Below are 22,775 nucleotides of genomic sequence, written 5' to 3'. Positions count from 1 at the left end.
TAATCTCTCTTGCAACCTTCCCCAAAAGGATCTATGGCCTTTCTTTTTTTTAATTTTTATTGTGCTTTAAGTGAAAGTTTACAAATCAAGTCAGTCTCTCACACATAACTTATATACATCTTGCTACATAATCCCAATTGCTCGCCCACTAATGAGACAGCCCAATCCCTCCCTCCACTCTCTCTTTTTGTGTCCGTTTCACCACCTTCTAACCCCCTCTGCCATCTCATCTCCCCTCCAGGGAGAAGATGCCAACATAGTCTCAGGTGCCCACCTAGTCCAAGAAGCTCACTCCTCACCAGCATCCCACTCCAACCCATTGTCCAGTCCAATCCCTGTCTGAAGAGTTGGCTTTGGGAATATTCATGTCCTGGGCCAACAGAAGGTATGGGAGCCATGACCACCAGGGTCCTTCTAGTCTCAGTCAGACCATTAAGTCTGGACTTTTTATGAGAATTTGGAGTCTGCATCCCTCTGCTCTCCTGCTCCATCAGGGGTTCTCTGTTGTGTTCCCTGTCAGGGCAGTCATCGGTTGTAGCCCGGCACCATCTAGCTCTTCTGGTCTCAGGCTGATATAGTCTCTGGTTTATGTGGCCCTTTCTGTCTCTTGGGCTCATAATCACCTTGTGTCCTTGGTGTTCTTCATTCTCCTTTGATCCAGGTGGGTTGAGACCAATTGATGCATCTTAGATGGCCGCTTGCTAGCGTTTAAGAACCCAGATGCCACTCTCCAAAGTGGGATTCAGAATGTTTTCTTAATAGATTTTATTATGCCAATTGACTTAGACGTCCCCTGAAACCATGGTCCCCAAACACCCACCCCTGCTACGCTGGCCTTCGAAACATTCAGTTTATTCAGGAAACTTCTTTGCTTTTGGTTTACTCCAGTTGTGCTGGCCTCGCCTGTATTGTGTGTTGTCTTTCCTTTCACCTAAAGTAGTTCTTATCTACTATCTAATTAGTGAATACCCCACTCTCACCTTCCCTCCCTCCCCTCTCTTGTAACCATCAAAGGATATTTTCTTCTCTGTTTAAACAGTCTCAAGCTCTTATAATACTAGTCTTACACAATACTTGTCCTTTTGCAACTGACTAATTTCACTCAGCATAACACCTTCCAGATTCCTCCATGTTATGAATTGTTTCACAGATTCATCACTGTTCTTTATCAATGCATAGTATTCCATTGTGTAATTATACCATAATTTATTTATCCATTCATCTGTTGATGGGCACCTCAGTGGCTTCCATCTTGTTGCTATTGTAAACAGTGCTGCAATGAATATGGGTGTGCATATATCTGTTCGTGTAAAGGCCCTTATTTCTCTAGGATATATTCCAAGGAGTGGGATTGCTGGATTGTATGGTAGTTGATTTCTAGCTTTTTAAGGAAGCACCAAATCGATTTCCAAAGTGGTTGTACCATTTTACTTTCCCACCAGCAATGTATAAGTGTTCCAATCTCTCCACAGCCTCTCCAACATTTACTGTTTTGTGTTTTTTGGATTAACGCCAGCCTTGTTGGAGTGGGATGGTAATGGCTAATGATCATGAACATTTTGACATGTATCTGTTAGCTACCTGAATGTCTTCTTTAGTGAAGTGTCCGTTCATATCTGTTGCCCATTTTTTAATTGGGTTATTTGTCTTTGTGTAGTTAAGTTTTTGCAGTACATGTAGATTTTAGAGTTTGGGTGCTGATCAGAAACGTCATAGCTAAAAACTTTTTCCCAGTCTGTAGGTAATCTTTTTACTCTTTCGGTGAAGTCTTTGGATGAGCATAGGTGTTTGATTTTTAGGAGCTCCCAGTTGTCTAGTTTTTCTTCTGCACTGTTAGTATTGTTTTGTATATTGTTTATGCCATGTATTAGGACTCCTAACATTGTCTGTATTTTTTCTTCCATGACCTTTATCGTTTTTTGTTTTATATTTAGACCTTTGATTCATTTTGAGCTTATTTTTGTGCATGGAGTGAGGTATGGGTCTTGTTTCATTTTTTTGCAGGTGGATATCCAGTTATGCCAGCACCATTTTGTTAAGAAGACTGCCTTTGCCCCCATTTAACTGTTTTGTCAAATATCAACTGCTCATATGTGGGTGGATTTATGTCTGGATTCTCAATTCTGTTCCATTGGTCTATGTATCTGTTGTTATACCAGTACCAGGCTGTTTTGACTACTGTGGTGGTATAATAGGTTCTAAAATCAGGTAGAGTAAGGCCTCCCACTTTGTCTTCTTTTTCAGTAATGCTTTACTTACCCGGGGTCTCTTTCCCTTCCATATGAAGTTGGTGATTTGTTTCTCCATCTCATTAAAGAACATCATTGGAATTTGGTTCAGAATTTTATTAACTCCATAGATCACTTTTGGTAGAATAGACATTTTTATAATGTTAAGTCTTCCTATCCATGAGTAAGGTATGTTTTTCCGCTTACATAGGTCTCTTTTGGTTTCTTGCAGAAATGTTTTGTAGTTTTCTTTGTATAAGTCTCTGTTAAGATTTATTTCTAAATATTTTATCTTCTTGGGGGCTACTGTAAATGGTATTGATTTGGTAATTTCCTCTTCGATGTTCTTTTTGTTGGTGTAGAGGAATCCAACTGCTTTTTGTATGTTTTTCTTGTATCCTGATATTCTGCCAAACTCTTCTATTAGTTTCAGTAGTTTTCTGGAGGATTCCTTAGGGTTTTCTGTGTATAAGATCATGTCATCTGCAAATAGAGATACTTTGACTTCTTCCTTACCAATCTGGATGCCCTTTGTTTCTTTATCTAGCCTAATTGCTCCGGCTAGGACCTCCAGCACAATGTTGAATAAGAGCAGTGATAAAGGGCATCCTTGTTTGCTTCCCAATCTCAAGCGGAATGCTTTCAGGCTCTCTCCATTTAGGATGATGTTGGCTATTGGCTTTGTATAAATGCCCTTTATTATGTTGAGGAATTATTCTTCTATTCCTATTTTGCTGAGAGTTTTTATCATGAGTGGGTATTGAACTTTGTCAAATGCCTTTTCTGCATCAATTGATAAAATCATGTGATTCTTGTCTTTTATTTATATGATGGATTACATTAATTGTTTTTCTAACGTTGAACCATCCCTGCATACCTGGTATGAATCCCACTTGGTCATGGTGAATTATTTTTTTGATATGTTGCTGAATTCTATTGGCTAGAATTTTGTTGAGGATTTTTGCATCTAAGTTCATGAGGGATATAGGTCTGTAATTTTCTTTTTTTGTGGTGTCTTTACCTGGTTTTGTTTGCTATCAGGGATATGGTGGCTTCATAGAATGAGTTTGGTAGTTTTCCGTCCTTTTCTATGCTCTGAAATACCTTTAGTAGTAGTGGTGTCAACTGTTCTCTGAAAGTTTGGTAGAACTCTGCAGTGAAGCCATCTGGACCAGGGCTTTTTTTTGTTGGGAGTTTTTTGATTACCTTTTCAATCTCTTCTTTTATTATGGGTCTATTTAGTTGTTCTACCTCTCTTTGTGTTAGTTTACGTAGGTAGTGTGTTTCTAGGAACTCACCCATTTCTTCTAGGTTTTCAAATTTGTGAGAGTACAATCTTTCATAGTAATCTGATATGATTCTTTTAATTTCAGTTGGGTCTGTTGTAATATCAACCATCTCATTTCTTATTCGGGTTACTTGTTTCCTCTCCTATTTCTCTTTTGTTCAGTTTGGCCAGTGGTTTATACTTTTGTTGATTTTTTCAAAGAACTAGCTTTTGGTCTTATTAATTCTTTTGATTGTTTTTCTGTTTTCTATTTCATTTAGTTCAGCTCTAATTTTTATTATTTGTTTTCTTCTTGTCCCTGAGGGTTTCTTTTGTTGCTCTCTTTCTATTTGTTCAAGTTGTAGGGCTAATTCTTTGATTTTGGCCCTTTCTTCTTTTTGGATGTGTGCGTTTATTGATATAAATTGACCTCTGAGCACTGCTTTCTCTGTGTCCCGAAGGCTCTGACAGGAAGTGTTTTCATTCTCATTAATGTCTTCTATAATCCAGTCTTTTCTGAGCAGGGTATTGTTCAGTTTCCAAGTGTTTGGTTTCTTTTCCCTGCTTTTTCTGTTATTGATTTCCACTTTTATGGCCTTATGGTCAGAGAAGATGCTTTGTAATATTTCAATGTTTTGGATCCTGCTAAGGCTTGCTTTATGACCTAATATGCGGTCTATTCTAGAGAATGTTCCTTGTGCACTAGAAAAGAAAGTATACTTGGTTGCTGTTGGGTAGTGTTCTGTATATGTCTACGAGGTCAAGTTGGTTTATTGTGGCATTTAGATCTTCCGTGTCTTTATTGAGCTTCTTTCTGGAAGTCCTGTCCTTCACCAAAAGTGGTGTGTTGAAGTCTCCTACTTTTATTGTGGAGCTGTCTATCTCACTTTTCAATGCTGGTTGAGTTTGTTTTATGTAACTTGCAGCCCTGTCATTGGGTGCATAAATATTTAATATGGTTATATCTTCTTGGTGTATTGTCCCTTTAATCATTATATAGTGTTCTTCCTTATCCTTTATGATAGATTTAACTTTAAAGTCTATTTTGTTAGAAATTAATATTGCCACTCCTGCTCTTTTTTGACTGTTGTTCACTTGATATATTTTTTCCATCCTTTGAGTTTAAGTTTGTTGTGTCTCAAAGTCTAAGGTGTGTCTCTTGTAGGCAGCATATAGATGGATCTTGTTTTTTAATCCATTCTGCCACCCTCTGTCTCTTTATTGCTACATTTAGCCATTTACATTCATGGTAATTATGGATAGGTTTTTTTATGAATCTAGTGCTATCATTTTGATAACTTTTTTGTGTGTTGTTGACAGTTTCTTTTTCCCACCTAATTTTATGTGCTGAGTAGATTATCTTTATATATTGTTCTGTCCTCATATTCCTTGTTGTTGATTTGTTTCTGCTGAGTCTCCATTTTTTTCTTGTCTTTTATTTTGATGTGTAGGATAGCTTGTCTCCTTTGTGGTTACCTTATTATTTGCCCCTATTTTCTAAATTTAAATGTAACTTTTATTTCTTTGTATCGCCTTGTCTTCCTCTCCATATGGAAGATCTATGACTACATTTCTCAGTCTCTCTTTATTGCTTTAATGTTGTCTTCTTTTACATAATAACATCGCTGTCTCCCTGTTTTGAGTGTTTTTTTAATCTTGATTTTTTGGGGTGTGTGCGTGATTTCCCTGTCTGGGTTGACTTCTGATTGCCCTGCCCAGTGTTCTAGCCTTGGGTTGATACCTGATATTATTGATTTTGTAATCAAAGAGCTCCCTTTAGTATTTCTTGTAATTTTGGTTTGGTTTTTATGAATTCCCTAAACTTCTGTTTATCTGGAAATGTCTTAATTTCAACTTCATATTTGAGGGACAGTTTTGCTGGATGTATGATTCTTGGCTGGCATTTATTTTTCCTTCAGTTTTTATATAAGCCACCCCATTGCCTTCTTGCCTGCATGGTTTCTGCCAAGTAGTCCAAGCTTACTCTTTTTGACTCTCCTTTGTCTCCTTTTTATCTTTGATTTTGGCAAGTTTGATTATAATATGTCTTGGTGACTTTCTTTTAAGATCTACCTTATGTGGAGATCGATGAGCATCTTGGATAGATATCTTCTCATCTTTCACTATATCAGAGACGTTTTCTGCCAACAAATCTTCAACAATTCTCTCTGTATTTTCTGTTATCCCTCCCTGTTCAGGTACTCCAATCAGTCGTAGGTTATTTTCTTGATAGAGTCCCACATGATTCTTAAGGTTTCTTCATTATTTAAAATTCTTTTATCTGCTTTTTCTTCAAATATATTGGTGCCAACTGCTTTACCTTCTAGTTTAGAAATTCTGCCTTCTGCTTGCTCATTTCTGTTCCTCTGACTTCCTATCGAGTTGTCTACTTCTGTAATTTTATTGTTAATCTTCTGAATTTCTGATTGCTGTCTGTATATGGATTTTTCCCCTTATTAAATTTTTCATTATGTTCCTGAATAATCTTTTTAATTTCTTCAACTGCTTTATCTGTGTGTTCCTTGGCTTGTTCTGCGTATTGCCTCATTTCCTTCCTGATGTCTTGAAGGGTTCTGTATACTAATCTTTTGTATTCTGCCTCCAGTAATTCCAGGAAGGCACTTTCATCTAGGAGATCCCTTGATTCTTTGTTTTGAGGGCTTGTTGAGACGATCATGCTCTGTTTCTTTCTGTGACTTGATATTGACTATTGTCTCTGAGGCATCTATAGGTTATTGTATTAGTTTATTTTATGTTTGCTTACTATGACATAGCTTCTTGGTTTGTTTTGTTTTGATATGGCCAAATGGGTTGCTTGAGTGAGCTAGCTTGATTATTTTCGCCTTTGGAGCTCTGACGTCCTGTCCCCAGATGGCTAGGTATCAGTCTAGGAGTCCATTCACTTTCCTTGTATGAATTCAGCTCAGGTGTCCAGGTAGCTGATCATCAAGTGTGTGGTACAGGCTCTTTCCTACAGTCTTAGGGGGGCAGGTGATTGGTGTAGGTACTGGTATCTCGTTGCAGCAGGGGGTCACACTCTGAACAAGGCAGGGGGCTGAGAATCGTCCCCCAAGTGTCTCTGAGGAAAGTGTGTCCCTGTTCCCTAAAGCATACATGTGGGGAGGGTCTGCAAACAGACCGTGGGCACCCAATATTTTTGGTTGTAAGGACTGGGAGGTACCAGTTATCCTTGGACCCCTGTCGCAAGTGGCTGGGTGACCTGAGTGGAGACCCTAGTCCTTAGGCCCCTGATGTGGATAAGTGAGGACCCTGTTTAATAGGCAAAGCAATGTCAAACATCAAACACCCACCTCTCCAGTGCACAGCTGAAACAGTTGTAGTCTGCCAACAAGGGCCTAGTCTCCTGAATAGGCCCACACAGGGCCATGTAGAGGGGAAAGGTGCACAAAGTCCATGGACCTTTTATGCCTGGACAGGAGCCACTTCTGTCCTGAGTTCCCCCAGTAAGTGGAGCTGGCAAATTTTCTTTTCCCCCAATTGTGAATTTATTCCTTTTCCAAGGCTGGGAGGATGGCTATAGCTGCTCAACATGGCCTATCTCAGGCCCAGGGAAATCATTTGCTGAAGCTGGCTTGGGAGAGGGGGGCAGAGCACATGGTAAAATATACACGAGTACTTAACTTTTGCCAAGAGCACCGTTCTTTTTTGGTTCTGGAGGTGTGAGTAGGCTGTGTGGCTGGCTGCTTCTCCCTGAGGAAACAGCAGCCAAACCCTACCACCAGCCCACTTCAGCCACTTCCGGGAATGATGCCCGAAGCCTCCCCACGATTCAGGTCTGGTAACTACTCTCTGCTTCTGAACCATCTCTCCCTTCCACTGCCCCTCAGTTCATTTTCTAACCTTGCCTTTGATGTTCAGGACTCCTAAAAAAAAAAAAAAAAACCAAACCCAGCGCAGTCAAATTGATTCTGACTCATAGCAACCCTATAGAACAGAGTAGAATGGCCCCATAGAGTTTCCAAGGAGTGCCTAGCGGATTCGAACTGCCAACCCTTTTGTTAGCAGCCATAGCACTTAACCACTACACCACCAGGGTTTCCTCAGGACTCCTAGCTTGTCATAAATATACTTGTTTCACTTGTTTTTCAGGTCTTTGTTCTAAGAGGGCTCACCAGAAGCATCTGTCTATTCCACCATCTTGGCCCCACCCTTCATGTGCTAGAAACTTTATACCCATTATGTCATTTAGACTTAACCACAATTCTGTGAACTGGGTAGAATTACCTCCAGATTAAGAATCCAAGACCCAGAGTGGACCAAACACTTGCTTATGGTCATAGGATGAATCAGTAGTGGTGTTGACATTCAAACCCAGGTCTGTGTTTTTGTATTATAATCATTTATCAAGAGAAATATATAAAGAGATAGAAAAGAAAGGTAGAGAAATTACAGGAAGCCTGAGAATTGGGTAGGAAGGTACAAATGTGGGGAATAATTAGGTATTGATGGTGTCATGAGTGGGAAGGGGCCTCTCACATTAAGTAACCTAGCAAGGATGTGCCCCTAGTCTTGCCCGACTCCAAAGTGAGCTCTTTTCTACACTGTAGAAAGAGTGGCATCCGATGCTGGTGGTGCCAAGGGTAGAATAATACGCTCACCTTGTACAGTGTGGCCACAATGAGAGCCAGTAGCCGCAGGCCTCCCACGGAGCTGTCCACAATGAGGAAGATTGGGTTGTAGACATCATATTTCTCCAGTACTGTCTCAATCTGGAGTAGAGATGACCCCATCAGAAAGCATCAGGCCTCTTGTTATCCCAGATTCTGCACACCCTTGCAACATGCACCTCCCCTCTGCCAACTCCCAGTTTGTTCCTCTCCTTTCACAACCCTGCTTCAAGGCCTTCGTCTTCTTCCCTCCAGGCTTGCAAATGCCCACCCAGCAATTACAAATTAGGCAGCAGGATCCCTTTCACTAGCCTGGCCACTGTCTACCATACAATCAATACCTGGGCTGTCATAAATGCCTCCTGTCCTGGAAGCTGGGAATACATTGTTCTGTTGAATGTGATTTCAGCCACACTCCTAACAAACACCTTCTTCTGCAGTGTCTGCAAAAGAGAGGGGAAAAGCTGGAGAATTGCCTCTGAGGAAGGCTCAAAATTCAAAAATGTCCTGATCTAGGGTGTGCAGAGATACATCAGGTACCACCTGAATCTGGGGGAGAGGCTCTGCTGTTGGGCTCTACACACCTGGCTGATCCAGCCAAAGCTGAGGTTGCCCTTGAGGTTGAAACCAAGTTGATTTTGGATGCCAAAGGAGGGGATGTCACTATAGAAGCACAGGCAGATGGCAATGGAGCAGTCCTAGGGACAGAAAGGTAGCATTAGGCCAGAGAAAGATGGGATTGAAGGTAGAAGACAGTGTTAAACTGTCTGATTTGAAGGGAGCAGCCACGTCTAAATACAAGAGGGCTATTGAGCAGGTGACCATCTGAATGTAACACAGACCTTTAATTAAATTCTTCTCGTGTGTGGTTTAGAGTAGAGGCCAGAGCAAAGCCATCCTTACCAGCACAAGATTCTTCTGAATGTGAGTCAGGAAGTCAGACTCTGTGGGCATTATTTTCTTCAAAAAGCACTGAATGGACAGATTCTAAGAGAAGACAAAGAACAAACATATCAGTGAGGGCATCAGAGGTTCATGAGGGACTCAGAGAATCCAGGTAAAGGGCATTAGAGGAGAAGCCATACACAATCCTCAATACGGGGGTTGAAGGACCTCTATCCCTGTCCACACAGCCATCTGGTTCAGTTCCATAGGCACCCGGAAGTTGATTCTGACAGGCAGGTCCCTCTGCCCCAGGTTGCTCACCTGTGCAGAAAGCAATGAGGGCAGAGCCAGACCCCACACTTTTCCCTAATCTCCATCCCCTGCCCCAGCCCAAGATCCTGGGTCTCCACCACTTGCCTGGTATCTGTGTTTGACTGCACAGCTTTCTTCCTCCTCTGAGGCTGAGAAGTTGACATACGTGGTAGATAGTTCACGGCTGTGGAGAGAAGAGGCATGGATAGATTTGAAGTTCCATGGGGGCCTCCTGATGAGGTTCTGGCTGGGAGTATGATGGGACACATAATCAGTGGGGCCTTGGGTGACCTGGGTTGAGATCTGTGGCTGTGTTGGTGGTTATGAAAGGGTTTAAGGAGCAGGAATGGGTTTCAAGCTGGGTGTAAGGTGCTTGCAGAAGCTGCCCACAGAGGAGACTGCCAAGGGGCCTGGGCAGGCAGTGCAGCAGAAGGAGCTGAGAGGTATGCCACTGAATCACTGGGGGAATGAGGGCTGGGGCTTGCCCTCTTTACACCTCAGTTTTTTTTTCAGGCCTTCACGGGCATGTACAATGATGGATAGGCAGGTAGGACATAGCAAAGGATTGGGGAGACTCAGGCTGTCACTATTGACCAAATGCCTGCCAGACACTGCCCCTTTCTGATCTCCCACAGGCCTTCTCTGGGGATCCTTTTTCCCTGTTTCCTTGGCTTTTCTGGGCCTGGAGCTGGCAGGTGAGGGAAGGCCTAAGAGCAGGCTCCTCACTTGGCCTCATTTTAACAACATCTCCTCTGGCTTGCTCTGGCCTGGAGGACAAATGACCCGCCCAGCCCCTCACATAAGTGGCTGGTCCCACCTCTGCCCCTTCTTGTCTTGCTCTCTGTACACCTCTCCTTTGCCTGCATGATCCACATTTCAGCCCACCAATTCTTACTCTGAAGTCTCTTCCCTACTCTGCCAAGAAAAAGACTCCCCACAAAACGCCAGAGCCTCACCCTGAGGGTCCCTCTGAGTGCCCCAACCCATAGAGCCACACCTGCAGAGGACAGCAGAGCTGTAGGGCAATTCATGCCTCCGTGGGTGTGCCCTGCCTGTGTGTCCCTGGCAAGGATGTTTGCAAACCCCAAGGCACACTGCAGCAAGCAAGCTGACAGCATACATCTGGCTGGGCTGCTGAGTGCCCTCAAGTGTGCAGGTGTGTGTGAAACTCTGGGCAGGAGGAGAACATTCAATGAGGCTTGTGGGTGGAACTGGCAGGGGAGTGTACCCAGGCTAAGCTACACAGATCCGTTACATATCATGAATTTCTGCCACAGGGCAGAGACTTATGTCTGTTTTTTGATTACACATGATAGGGGCTCGATAAATCTTAATTCAATGTCAAATGAATTTATGGAAATAACCACAGGCACATGGCAAATACTAGAGAAGTATTTGTTGATGTCACTCTTTGCTCAGAGCCCAGGATGCTCCTGCTCCTCAGGTGGGTAGAACAGCAGGTAGGGCTGGGCAGCCAGGGACTGCCTGTATATAAACCAGTATGGTGTTTGCACAACGTCCAAATCACGTAATGTCCTATTTCACAGAACGTATCATGGATGTTAAGGTAAAAAGTCACTGGAAAAATTAAGATAAAATTCTAAAAAATACTTAAGTAACCCCCTCAAAAAAAAAAAAAAAAAAAAAAGGACAGGAAAGGAGGAAGGAAGGAACAAAAAGAGAAGATTCAAACCTAACTATATCCATTATTACACTAAATGCTAATGCATTAAACACTCACTTAAAGGCAGAGATTATCAGGGTGGATAAAACAAGACCCAACTATATACTTTCTGCCAAGAATGTGCTTTAAATATAACAACATAGGTAGATTGAAAGTAAATGAGTAGAAAAAGATGTGCCATGCAAACAGTAAGCATAAGAAAGTTAAAGTGGCTCAAGTCTAATCCTCCTTGGGCAGCGTCTTAAGGCCCTGTACTTATATCCAGCTTCGTCCTGACACTCAACCTCTGCAAAGGCAAATCATCACTTCCCATCCTTCTCAAATGGGAATTGGAAAAGGGAAGTTCGGGTGATCACAATGAGGAGCATTGCTAGCATTTGGTGTGCAAGTGACTCTAAAAGTCCTCCAAGGTGCAAGTCTGTTTCTTGCAAAGAAGAAATGTCCCACTCAAATGCCAAGAGCCCCTTTGAGCATCACAGCTGGCCAAGCCCAAGGCTGTGGCCCCAAGCCCAAGGCTGTGGACCCTTCAACACTTAGCTCCTCTGACAGGGTGCCCTAGCATTGTTTTGGGAACCTCCATCACTCCACAGAAGCATGGAGGAGGTCTTGATAAGATTCTGGCTTACATCAGGATAACCTCACTCTCCAGTAAGGCTGTAAGAGCTTCCAAGACAGGAATATGCCTTGTACTTGTATCCCAGGACAATCTCAGAGCTTTTGGAAAAGTTGTGTAAGAACTGTAACCCCCGTTAAATGTAGAATATAATGACAATAATATCACAATTATTATTATCACAGCTAGCACATAACAAACACTCATTGATTAATTAATAAACACTGCCAGTGCTATTGTCTACCAATTGAAAAGGTGGTGATAATAAAACCTAAAAATAGCCAGATGTTCATCTGTTGCAGAAGGTGTATGAGCCACCCCCCTAAACAGGGTGGTAGAGAAGAACTCTTCTGAGGTCAAGATGTGGCACCCGGTGATCACAGTGTAGACAGCATACTTCACAGGCAGCTTCTGCTAGAAGGTGGTATTGCTGCTCCTGGGGTTGTTATTCTCACTAAAGAAAGAAGAGGAGCCCAGTTGGGAAGGGCCTCAGAGAAGGAGGCAGGGGTGAGAGGAGCGCTGCCCCTGGGCCTGCCCACTCACCTGCCCACATTGGCCACCAGAAACAGGTGGTCTCCCAGCATGGCCTTGGGAGGAAATGTCAAAGGTGGCCATGAAAGTGATCTGAAGAACGGTGGGCCAAGGGAAGGGATGAGACAGAGTAGGGAGACGGGATTAGGAGGTGGAAGGAAGTAAGTCTGACCTGGATGCCCTCGCGGAAGTTGAAGTGGTTGATGCTACAGATGGTACTCTGGGGACCCTAAGTTTCAGCTGGGGCGCTGTCACATGTCAGGCGCAGGGAGGAGAGGTGCAGCTGGCTCTAGGCAGGGACAAGTTTGAAAAAAATGTAGATGAGCATTTGTTTGTGTTTCCAAGAGATTCCACTAAGGAGTGACACAGTTTCCTCGAATCTGCTGAAGGTTGTTTTTAAAAAGATCCTGCTGTTGTTGGTAGGTGCCGTCGAGTCAGTCCCGACTCACAACGACCCTATGCACAATAGAACGAAACACTGCCCAGTCCTGTGCCATCCTCAAAATCATAGTTATGCTTGAGCTCATTGTTGTGGTCACTGTGTCAATTCACCTCATTCAGGTCTTCCTCTTTTCCACTGACCCTGTACTCTGCCAAGCATGATGTCCTTCTCCAGGGACTCATCCCTCCCGACATCAAAAAGATCCTAACACAGTATATTATCAAGCTTCTTCCCAATGTAGAAATTCCAGATGTGACTTTAATTAGAGAGTTTTTTTATTTATTGCTATTTTTAAAAAGCTTTTTATTCTGGAAATTTTTCAAACATATTCAAAAGTAGAGCAACTAGATAAATTCACCCTCATGTGCCCATCCCCTAGGTCAAATTATCAACATTCTTCTCCTCTTGTTTTATCCACCTCCTCTCTACTTTTTTGGGTGTGTAAATACTTTAAAGCAGATTCCAGCTATTATATCAATTCATCCAGAAATACTTCAAGGTACATAACTAACAGATAAGAATTTTTGTTTTGTTTTATTTTTTTTCTTTACTTCACCACAAGACCACTATTACACCCAACAAAATTAGCAATGACTCCCTAACGTTAGCTGTGACTCAGGTCATATTCAGTTTTTCTAGATTGTCTCCAAAAATGTCGTTTTACACATGTTAAAAATAAAGATCTAGCAAGAGTTCACACCTGACATTTGGTGGGTATGTCTAGGAGAGCTTTCAATAACAGGGCACTTCCTCCCCTCACATAGCAGGAGATTGCTGATTCCCAATGAATTCTTTCATACCTCAAGTCAAAATTCACTCCCACTAGGAACATTAGACTAAAAGGGATATGAGACATAACCAGATGTGATGTAGAACCCAGCGTAGATCCTGGTTCAAATAAACAAGTTGTAAAAACACATTTTTGAGACAAACAGGGAAATTTCATTATGGTCTAATACCAAGGAATTATTCATTTCTTTCGATGTGACAACGCCATTGAGTCCATGTAAGATGTCCCCACTGTTCAGAGCTAGACAGTGAAATAAGAAAGTGTGCAGTGACATGACTTGTGGTATTTGTTTTAAAATACTTCAGCAAAGAAAAAAAAAGATGAAAGAAATGTGGTAGAATGCTGATAACTGTTGAATCTGCTTACTAAGTTTTGAGGCGTTTGTTGAGCTACTCTCTATTTTCGTAAATGATTAAATTTTTTCATGGTACGTTTTTTTGTTAAAAATCTGCTTCTCTTTGACTCCCTGCAGTTCTAGTCCTGTCTTCTGGAGCAGGAGTTAGCAAACTACGATCCACCACCTGTTTTTGTAAAAGAAGTTTTATTGGAACCCAGCCACACTCATTCATTTACATGCTGTTGATGGCTGTTTTCACACTTCATCAGCAGTGGTGAGCAGCTGCAACAGATACCAAATGGCCAGCAAAGCTGAAAATATTTACTCTCTGGTTTGAAAGTTTGCCAATCCTTGATCTAGAGTAACCAACAAATTCAACCCCTTCTTCTACAGGGCAGTGTTTTAAAATATTTGAAGGCTGAGATATGTTTTTCTCAAGAAGAAGAATATGGATATGATGACGAATACAAAAAAAATTTAAGGCAAGGTCCTTTTTCCACATTAGTAGCCTCCTGGGAACTCATTCTTGATGTCCAGTGCCCAGAACTGAACCCAGCATGAGCCTTGGCAAGCCCCAGACACCACAACTACATCCAACCAACAAAGAACAGTCCAGACTTCTTGGCATATGAGAGGCTGCTAAGCAATGGTGGCCCCAGGATGAATTTCGAACCCAGCTGAAGGAGTCTCTACCGATCCTGAGCCTATCAGCCGCTTCCTTCCCCAGAGCTGGAATACCTGGCCCCCAGTCACACATCTCTAGGACAGCTCTGCAGGGTAGAAGAAGGTAATTTTAGTTTCATAGGAGTCCTCGCCATCATTCCACATTGTCACTTTCACGTTCAGCACCAGGTTACTCCCGACCACCAGGGTCTTCAGGCTGGGTGTTGAGGTGCGGGGGAGGAGATGGTTCAGTGACTGAGGTTAGAAACAGTCTGGGTGGGGAGGTTGGAGATAGAAGGGAGATGGGATACCTGGGATCTGAGCATAAAAAAAGAGCATTAGGGAGAACTAGGGGTGGGATCGCCAGATTCTGGAGGGGAAGCACGGGGACTAGGGCAGGTCTAAGTCTCACCCCAAAAACCTAAAGGAGATACCAAGGTCATCCTGGCAGACATGATCAGTCCCACAGTTCTTCTCAAAGAGGAGCTGGGAGGGAGAAAAAGAAGGGTGTTCCCCAAGATTTGGGGGCTGCACCCCCTCTCCCTCTGGGAGACCCTGACCCCAGGACTCACAGAGGCCATGAAGTATCTCTCAGCATCCATGGCCAGCATTGGCTGGAGGTCTCCAAAGGAAGTAATAGGCTTGCCCACAGGGGACAAGTTGAGACTCAAGATGATGGGGGTCACTGAGTTCCCCATACAGGCCTAAAGGACAGACACTGAAGAAGGCAAGTGGTTAAGGAAAGCCCCCTCAGGAAGTTATTAGCTGTGTTCCAGTCTCCTCATCTTTAAAATGGGTAATAATGATACCTACCTGTACTTAATAAATGTTTGTGATTATTAGTAATCTGCCATGCATTATTGCCCCTCAGAATCCTTGCCTTTGCTGTCTTCTGCCTTGACCCACTAGGCTCACTCATATCTACTCATGCTTCACCTTCTCCAAGGGGCATCCCAGACACCCTTTCTGTTCCCTTCCCTGGCTTTGTCTTTCTTCACAGCATTGACTACTACCTGACATCTATATCTAAGAACTTGTTTGTTTGAGGCCTTCCCACCCCAGGCTTTGAGCTCCCTGTGGGCAATGACTGCCTTATCCACTACTGAGTCCCCAGCACCTAGAACAGAGCCTATTCCACAGGAGTGGCTCGATAAATATTTGACAAACGAAAGACAGAAAGAATCCCAGCCCACAGCCCCATAGTTCTCTAAAGCAGCCGAAATTTATTCCCTGAAATCCAGCTATGTATTCTCTGGCAGTTACAAATGACCTCATTCATTCATTCTTTCACTCACTCTTTCAGCTCGCATGTATTAAGCACCTCTTCCATGCCAGACCCTATGCTGTAGCTGGGACCACAGAGAAGACTGGAATGTGCTCCTGTGTGCTGCCTACCCCACTGCCAGCCTCAGAATCACCTCCATCTGTGTCACTCTTCTCCCAGGACCCCCAGGGCCCTCACCAGGAGGAGCAACTTGACAGCCTTACAATGCTGACCCAGCCCAAGATGTTGGACTCGGGTCAGGATCTGAGTCTGTGTTTCTTTGAAGGTGGCACGGGGACTCAGGCTGCCAGGGTCAAGGGTCAGGTCAAAGGTCACAGACATCTGCAGGTTACCTGTAGGGGAAGCAGGGTATGGGGAAGGATGAGAGCCAGGAGCTCCTCAGGTAGGCGAGGGGCAAAGCAAGAGACAGAAGTCCTGACCTGGGGGTCTCCAAGGGATCAGGGTGTCCTAGGTTGGAGAGGAGGAGACTCACCAAGCTCGTTTTTGAAGCTTGAGTTAATATGAAGGCAGACTGTGGCTTCACCCAGTGCCTGGGCAGAGGCCACCTGCTCCCGACACTCAAACACGGACCTTGCAATTTCTGCAGGTGTGAAGTGCATGCTCACCGACACCCAGAGCACAGGCCTGGTCCTGTGGGCAGAACACTGTGCTGAGGACAGGTTTTTGGCCCTTGGGACAGGGAGAAGGGGGCTGGGTGTCTGAAGTTGGACCTAGGACCATACAGAGAGTGTCTGAGGAAAGCCATTCTCACCTGAACAGCAGCGCATGTCCTCGAGCCCCTACGGCCAGGTCCACAAGCCCATCCTGAGTGAGATCCTGACCCCCACTCAGCGACTGCCCAAAATACTGCAGTTCCAGAAAGAGCTGGGAACCCATGATCCTCTGACCAGAACAGAAAAAGAAGAAGCAAGTTGGGAAGTAAGAGGAACAAATCAGAAATGAGTAAACGAGAAGGAGGGATGTAGAAATGTGGGAAACAGAAAGAAGGGGCGAATGGTGAAAAGATGTCATCAACAAATGCATAAAAGGGGGGGCAAGGGGTGGGGAAATGAGGACTGGAAAAAAGGAAAGATTTCTAATGAATAATAAAGAAAAGGAGATTTAAAATCCTGGCTTGAGAGTCATTCATTCATTCAATTAGTCTCAGGTTCAAATTCTGGCTCCTCCATTTATAAGCCATGCTTCAGCTCCCTTAGCTATGAGCATTAAATGAATTCATTCAAATAGAACAGCACCTGACATATGATCAACAGTCAATAACTTCTTATGATGATTACTAAGGCTGGAAAGGACATCAGAGCTCATCCAGCCCCACTCTCCACTTCGCAGATGCAGGAAAGAGGTCACACAGCCTCTAAGAGGCCAACTCCAGACATGAAATCAGGTCCTCTCCCTTTTTGTTGCCCTTTACTACCTTGACTCTTCAGAGGACAAGGAAGAACCAAGTGGAGGTAGGAAATGGCTGAACCTACACCCTGACCCTATGCTCCTGGAATTGCCTTCCCTGTGGATCCTTTCCCTATTACTCTCATTACTCTGTAGATTCCAATTCCTTGGAGAATGTGCCCTTTAACCTCTGGATATCCATGGGACTAACAGACAGTAAGAGTAATACTAATAATAAAATAAAAAGAGAAATTTACCAATTATTAAGGAAGTCTAGAAAGGAAAGGGGAGGGGGTGGAATAGAAATAACACAAACAGAGCCGAGTGGACAACACCCAGGAAAACTAATCTCATGGCCATAGCCTCACATTTGGTGTGTAGTATGCAAATCAAGTATGTGATGGGCTATGTGATGAGGTGGGAAGAAGGAAAAAATTATGGTAGGGCCAGTGAACCCAGAAAGGCCTCCTCTTTGAGTCAGGCCTAACAGGTATAAAGCAAGTGATCTCTGCAATCAAGAATCTAAGCAGATATACCTCTAAGTCGCTGAAGCAAAAGAGGTTCAACAAGTTGGTGTGAACTGAATACAGTTTCCATGACATGTGCTGTTGTTTGCCGTGGAGCCGATTCTGAATGATAGCAACCATACAGGACAGAGGAGAATTGCCTCACAGGGTTCCCAAGGCTGCAAATCTTTACAGAAGCAAACTGCCACATCTTTCTCCCACAGATTGGATGGTGGGTTTGAACTGCTGACCTTTTGGTTAACAGCCGAGCAAATCACCACTGTACCACCAGGGCTCCTTTTGCGACATGTGGGCCCTTGTTATCCTCAACAAGGTCTTTCACCCTCTTCTTAAAGTGCCAAGTTCTATAGACTCCCTTCAGTTGTTAAGCTGTATTAATAATAATGATAACAATAAAAGGAGACCCTGGTTGCTCAACAGTTAAGCACTAGGCTGCTAACCAAAAAGTCAGTGATTCGAACCTACCCAGCAGCTCCTGGGGAGAAAGACCTGGCTATCTGTTTCTGTAAAGATTACAAACTAGAAAACCCTATGGGACAGTTCTACTTCTTCACATGGGGTCGTTATGAGTCAGGATCAACACGAAAGCACCTAACAAGAACAAATACTTTAAAATGGCGTGTGGTCCAGCACATCCCTGATACCAAATCCAGGTAGACACGCCACAAAAAAAGAAAATTACAGACCCATATCCCTCATGAACTTAGATGCAAAAATCCTCAACAAAATTCTAGCCAATAGAATTCAACAACATATCAAAAAATAATTCCCCATGACCAAGTGAGATTCATACCAGGTGTGCAGAAATGGTTCAACATTAGAAAAATAATCAATATAATGCATCATATAAAAAAAAAAAACAAAAGACAAGAACCACATGACCTTATCAACTGATGCAGAAAAGGCATTTGACTAAGTCCAACACCAGTTCATGATTTAAAAAAAAAAAAACTCTCAGCAAAATAGGATTAGAAGGAAAATTCCTCAACATAATAGAGAGCATTTAGAAAAGCAACAGCTTGGAGAGAGTATGAAAGCATTCCTCTTGAGAACAGGAAACAGACAAGGATGCCCTTTATCACCACTCTTATCCAACATTCTGCTGGAGATCCTAGCCAGAGTAATTAGGCTACATAAAGAAATAAAGGGCATCCAGATTGGTAAGGAAGAAGTAAAATATCTCTATTTGCAGATGACATGATCTTAGACACTGAAAACCCTAAAGAATCCTCAAAAAACTACTGAAACTAATAGAAGAGTTCAGCAGAGTGTCAGGATACAAGACAAACATACAAAAATCAGTTGGATTCCTCTACACCAACAAAGAGAATGTTGAAGAGGAAATCACCAAATCAACACCATTTACAGTAGCCCCCAAGAAAATAAAATACTTAGGAGTAAATCTAACCAGAGACATGAAAGACCTATACAAAGAAAACTACAAGACACTACTGCAAGAAACCAAAAGAGACCTACATAAGTGGAAAAACACACCTTGCTCATGGATAGGAAGACTCAACATTGTAAAAATGTCTATTCTACCAAAAGTGATCTATAGATAAAATGCAATTCTGATCCAAATTACAATGACATTTTTTAATGAAATGGAGAAACAAATCACACACTTCATACAAAAGGGAAAGAGGCCCTGGATAAGTAAAGCATTCCAGAAAAAGAAGAACAAGCTGAGAGGCCTCACACTTCCTGATTTTAGAACATATACCACCACAGTAGTCAAAACAGCCTGGTACTGGTACAACAACAAATACACAGACCAATGGAACAGAATTGAGAATCCAGGCATAAATCCATCCACATACAAGCAGCTGATATTTGACAAAGACCTAAAGTCAGTTAAATGGGGAAAAGATAGACTGTTTAACAAATGGTGCTGGCATAACTGGATATCCAACTACAAAAAAATGAAACAAGACCCATACCTCACATCATGCACAAAAACGAACTCAAAATGGACCAAAGACATAAATATAAAATCTAAAACTATAAAGACCATGGAAGAAAAAAATAGGGACAATGCTAGGAGCCCTAATACATGGCATAAACAGTATACAAAACTTTACGAAGAATGCACAAACATCAGAAGAGAAACTAGATAACCGGGAGCTCCTGAAAATCAGACACCCATGCTCATCCAGGAAGCACTGGTGGCATAGTGGTTAAGTGCTATGGCTGCTAAACAAAGGGTTGGTAGTTTAAATCCACCAGGCGTTCCTTGGAAACTCTATGGGGCAGTTCTACTCTGTCCTATAGGGTCGCTAGGAGTCAGAATCCACTTGATGGCACTGGGTTTGGTTGGTTTGGTTTTATGCTCATCCAAATACTTCACCAAAAGAGTAAAAAGATTACCTACAGACTGGGAAACAGTTTTTGGCTATGACATTTCCGATCAGCATCTGAGCTGTAAAATCTACGTGATACTGCAAAAACTCAACAACAAAAGGACAAATAACCCAATTAAAAAAATGAACAAGGGATATGAATAGGCACTTAACCAAAGAAGACATACAGACAGCTAACAGATACATGAGGAAATGCTCACGATCGTTGGCCATTAGAGAAATGCAAATCAAAACTACAGTGAGATACCATCTCACTCCAACAAAGCTGGCATTAATCCAAAAAAACACAAAATAATAAATGTTGGAGAGATTGTGGAGAGATTGGAACACTTATACACTGCTGGTCAGAACACAAAATGGTATAACCACTTTGGAAATCAATTTGGCGCTTCCTTAAAAAGCTAGAAATAGACCTACCCTATGACCTAGCAATCCCACTCCTTGGACTATATCCTAGAAAAATAAGAGTCTTTACATGAACTGATATATGTACACACATGTTCATTGCAGCACTGTTTACAATAGCAAAAAGGTGGAAGCAACCAAAGTGCCCAAAAACGGATGAATGGGTAGAAAAATTATGATATGTTCACACAATGGAATACTACGCATCAAAAAAAGAACAATGTTGAATCCGTGAAACATTTAATAACATGGAGGAATCTGAAAGACATTATGCTGAGTGAAATTAGTCAGTTGCGAAAGGATAAATATTGTATGAGACCACTATTATAAGAACTGAAGAAATAGTTTAAACAGAAGAAAATACTCTTTGATGGTTATGAGGATGAGGAGGGAGGAAGGGAGAGGGGTATTCTCTAATTAGATAGTAGACAAGAACTGTTTCAGGTTAAGTGAAAGACAACACGCAATACAGGAGAGGTCTGCACACCTGGACTAAATCAATCCAAAGAAGTTTCCTAAATAAACCGAAAGCCTCAAAGGCCAGAGTAGCAGGGGCGGGGGTCTGGGGACCATGGTTTTAAAGGCCATCTAGATCAACTGGCACAATAAAATCTCTTAAGAAAACATTCTGCATCCCACTTTGGTGAGTGGCATCTGGGGTCTTGTAAGCTACCAAGCCGCCATCTAAGATGCATCAATTGGTCTCAACCCACCTGGAGCAAGGGAGAATGAAGAACACCAAAGACATAAGGTAGAGATGAGCCCAAGAGACAGAAAAGGCCACATAAATCAGAGACTACATCAGCCTGAGACCAGAAGAACTAGATGGTGCCTGGCTATAACCGATGACTGCCCTGACAGGGAACACAACAGAGGATCCCTGATGGAGCAGGAGAGCAGTGGATACATACCTCAAGTTCTCTTAAAAAGACCAGACTTAATGGTCTGACTGAGACTAGAATGACCCGGGAGGTCATGGTCCCCAGATCTTCTATTAGCCCAAGACTGGAACCATTCCCAAAGCCAACTCTTCACACAGGGATTGGACTAGACCGTAAGCTAGAAAATGATACTGGTGAGGAGTGAGCTTCTTGGCTCAAGTAGACACATGAGACTATGTGGGCAGCTCCTGTCTGGAGGGGAGATGAGAAGGCAGAGGGGGACAGAAGCTCACTGAATGTTCATGGGGAATACAGGGTGGAGAGAAGGACTGTGCTGTCTAATTAGGGGGAGAATAACTAGGAGTACACAGCAAGGTATATATATATTTTTATACGAAAGACCAAATTGATTTATAAGCTTTCACTTGAAGCACAGTAAAAAAAAAATGACTTGTGGTAAAAACAATAATAGTAATAATAGATTGTACTACCTAGTATGTGCCAGGCACTGTTCTAAACACTATGTAGTAACTCATTTAATCCTCACAGCAGCAGCCCAGTGATTCTATTATCATCATCAATTTACAGATGAGAAAACTGAGGCCTAGAGAGGTAACCTGACCAAGATCACACAGCCAGTAATTGACAGAACTGCAGAAAGCTTCCCTAGCTTTTTTTTTTCTTTTTGCTAACAGTTAGTTCCATGTGGTATTCACGTACCATACAATACACCCTTTTAAAGCATAAAACCCGATGGTTTTTAATATGCTCTTACTGTTGTGAACTATAACCACAATCCATTTTAGAACATTTCCATTACCCCAAAAGAAACTTCATAACCTTTAGCAGTCACTCTTTATTCCCCGCATTTCTCCCCTCCCCTCAGTTTTAATCCTTTGATGTCTAGTGGGTCCCGACTCATAACAACCCTATAAGACAGAGTAGAACTGCCACATAGGGCTTCCAAGGAGCAGCTGGTGGATTCAAACTGCTGACCTTTTGGTTAGCAGCAGTATCTCTTAAGCACTGTGCAGGCACTCATCTACTTTCTATCTCTACAGATTTGCCTGTTCTAGACATTTCATAGAAGTGGAGCCATACAATATGCAGTCTTTTGTGACTGGCATATGTAGTCTTTTGTGACTGGCTTCTTCCACTTAGCTCAGTGTTTTCAAGATTCATCCATTCTGTAGCACACAGCAGTATCTCATTCCTTTTTATAGCTGAAATATATTCCATTGTATGGATACACCACATTTTATTTATCCGTTCATCAGTTGACGGACATTTGGGTTGTTTCCATGTTTTCGCTATTATGAATAATGCTGCTATGAACCTCTATGGACAACTTTGTGTGAGGAGACATGTTTTCATTCCTGTTGGACACATATCTAAGAGTGGAATTAATGGGTCATGTGGTTACTTTGGAAACCCTGGTGGTGTAGTGGTTAAGTGCTATGGCTCTTAACCAAGAGGTTGGCAGTTCAAATCCGCCAGGCGCTCCTTGGAAACTCTATAGGGCAGTTCTACTCTGTCCTATAGGGTCGCTAT

General features: G+C 42.6%; 1 pseudogene; it reads right to left on the bottom strand.

Moving 5' to 3' along the window:
- Positions 1-7,409: 7,409 nt before the first annotated feature.
- The window catches only part of LOC100662517 (integrin alpha-X-like), a 25,037-nt pseudogene continuing 9,671 nt past the window's right edge, over positions 7,410-22,775 (bottom strand).

Source organism: Loxodonta africana, chromosome 12 (genome assembly GCF_030014295.1).
Source record: "Loxodonta africana isolate mLoxAfr1 chromosome 12, mLoxAfr1.hap2, whole genome shotgun sequence".
Classification (NCBI taxonomy): domain Eukaryota; kingdom Metazoa; phylum Chordata; class Mammalia; order Proboscidea; family Elephantidae; genus Loxodonta; species Loxodonta africana.
Note: the sequence above shows the minus strand (reverse complement) of the source record. Positions and strands in the feature narration are given on the sequence as shown.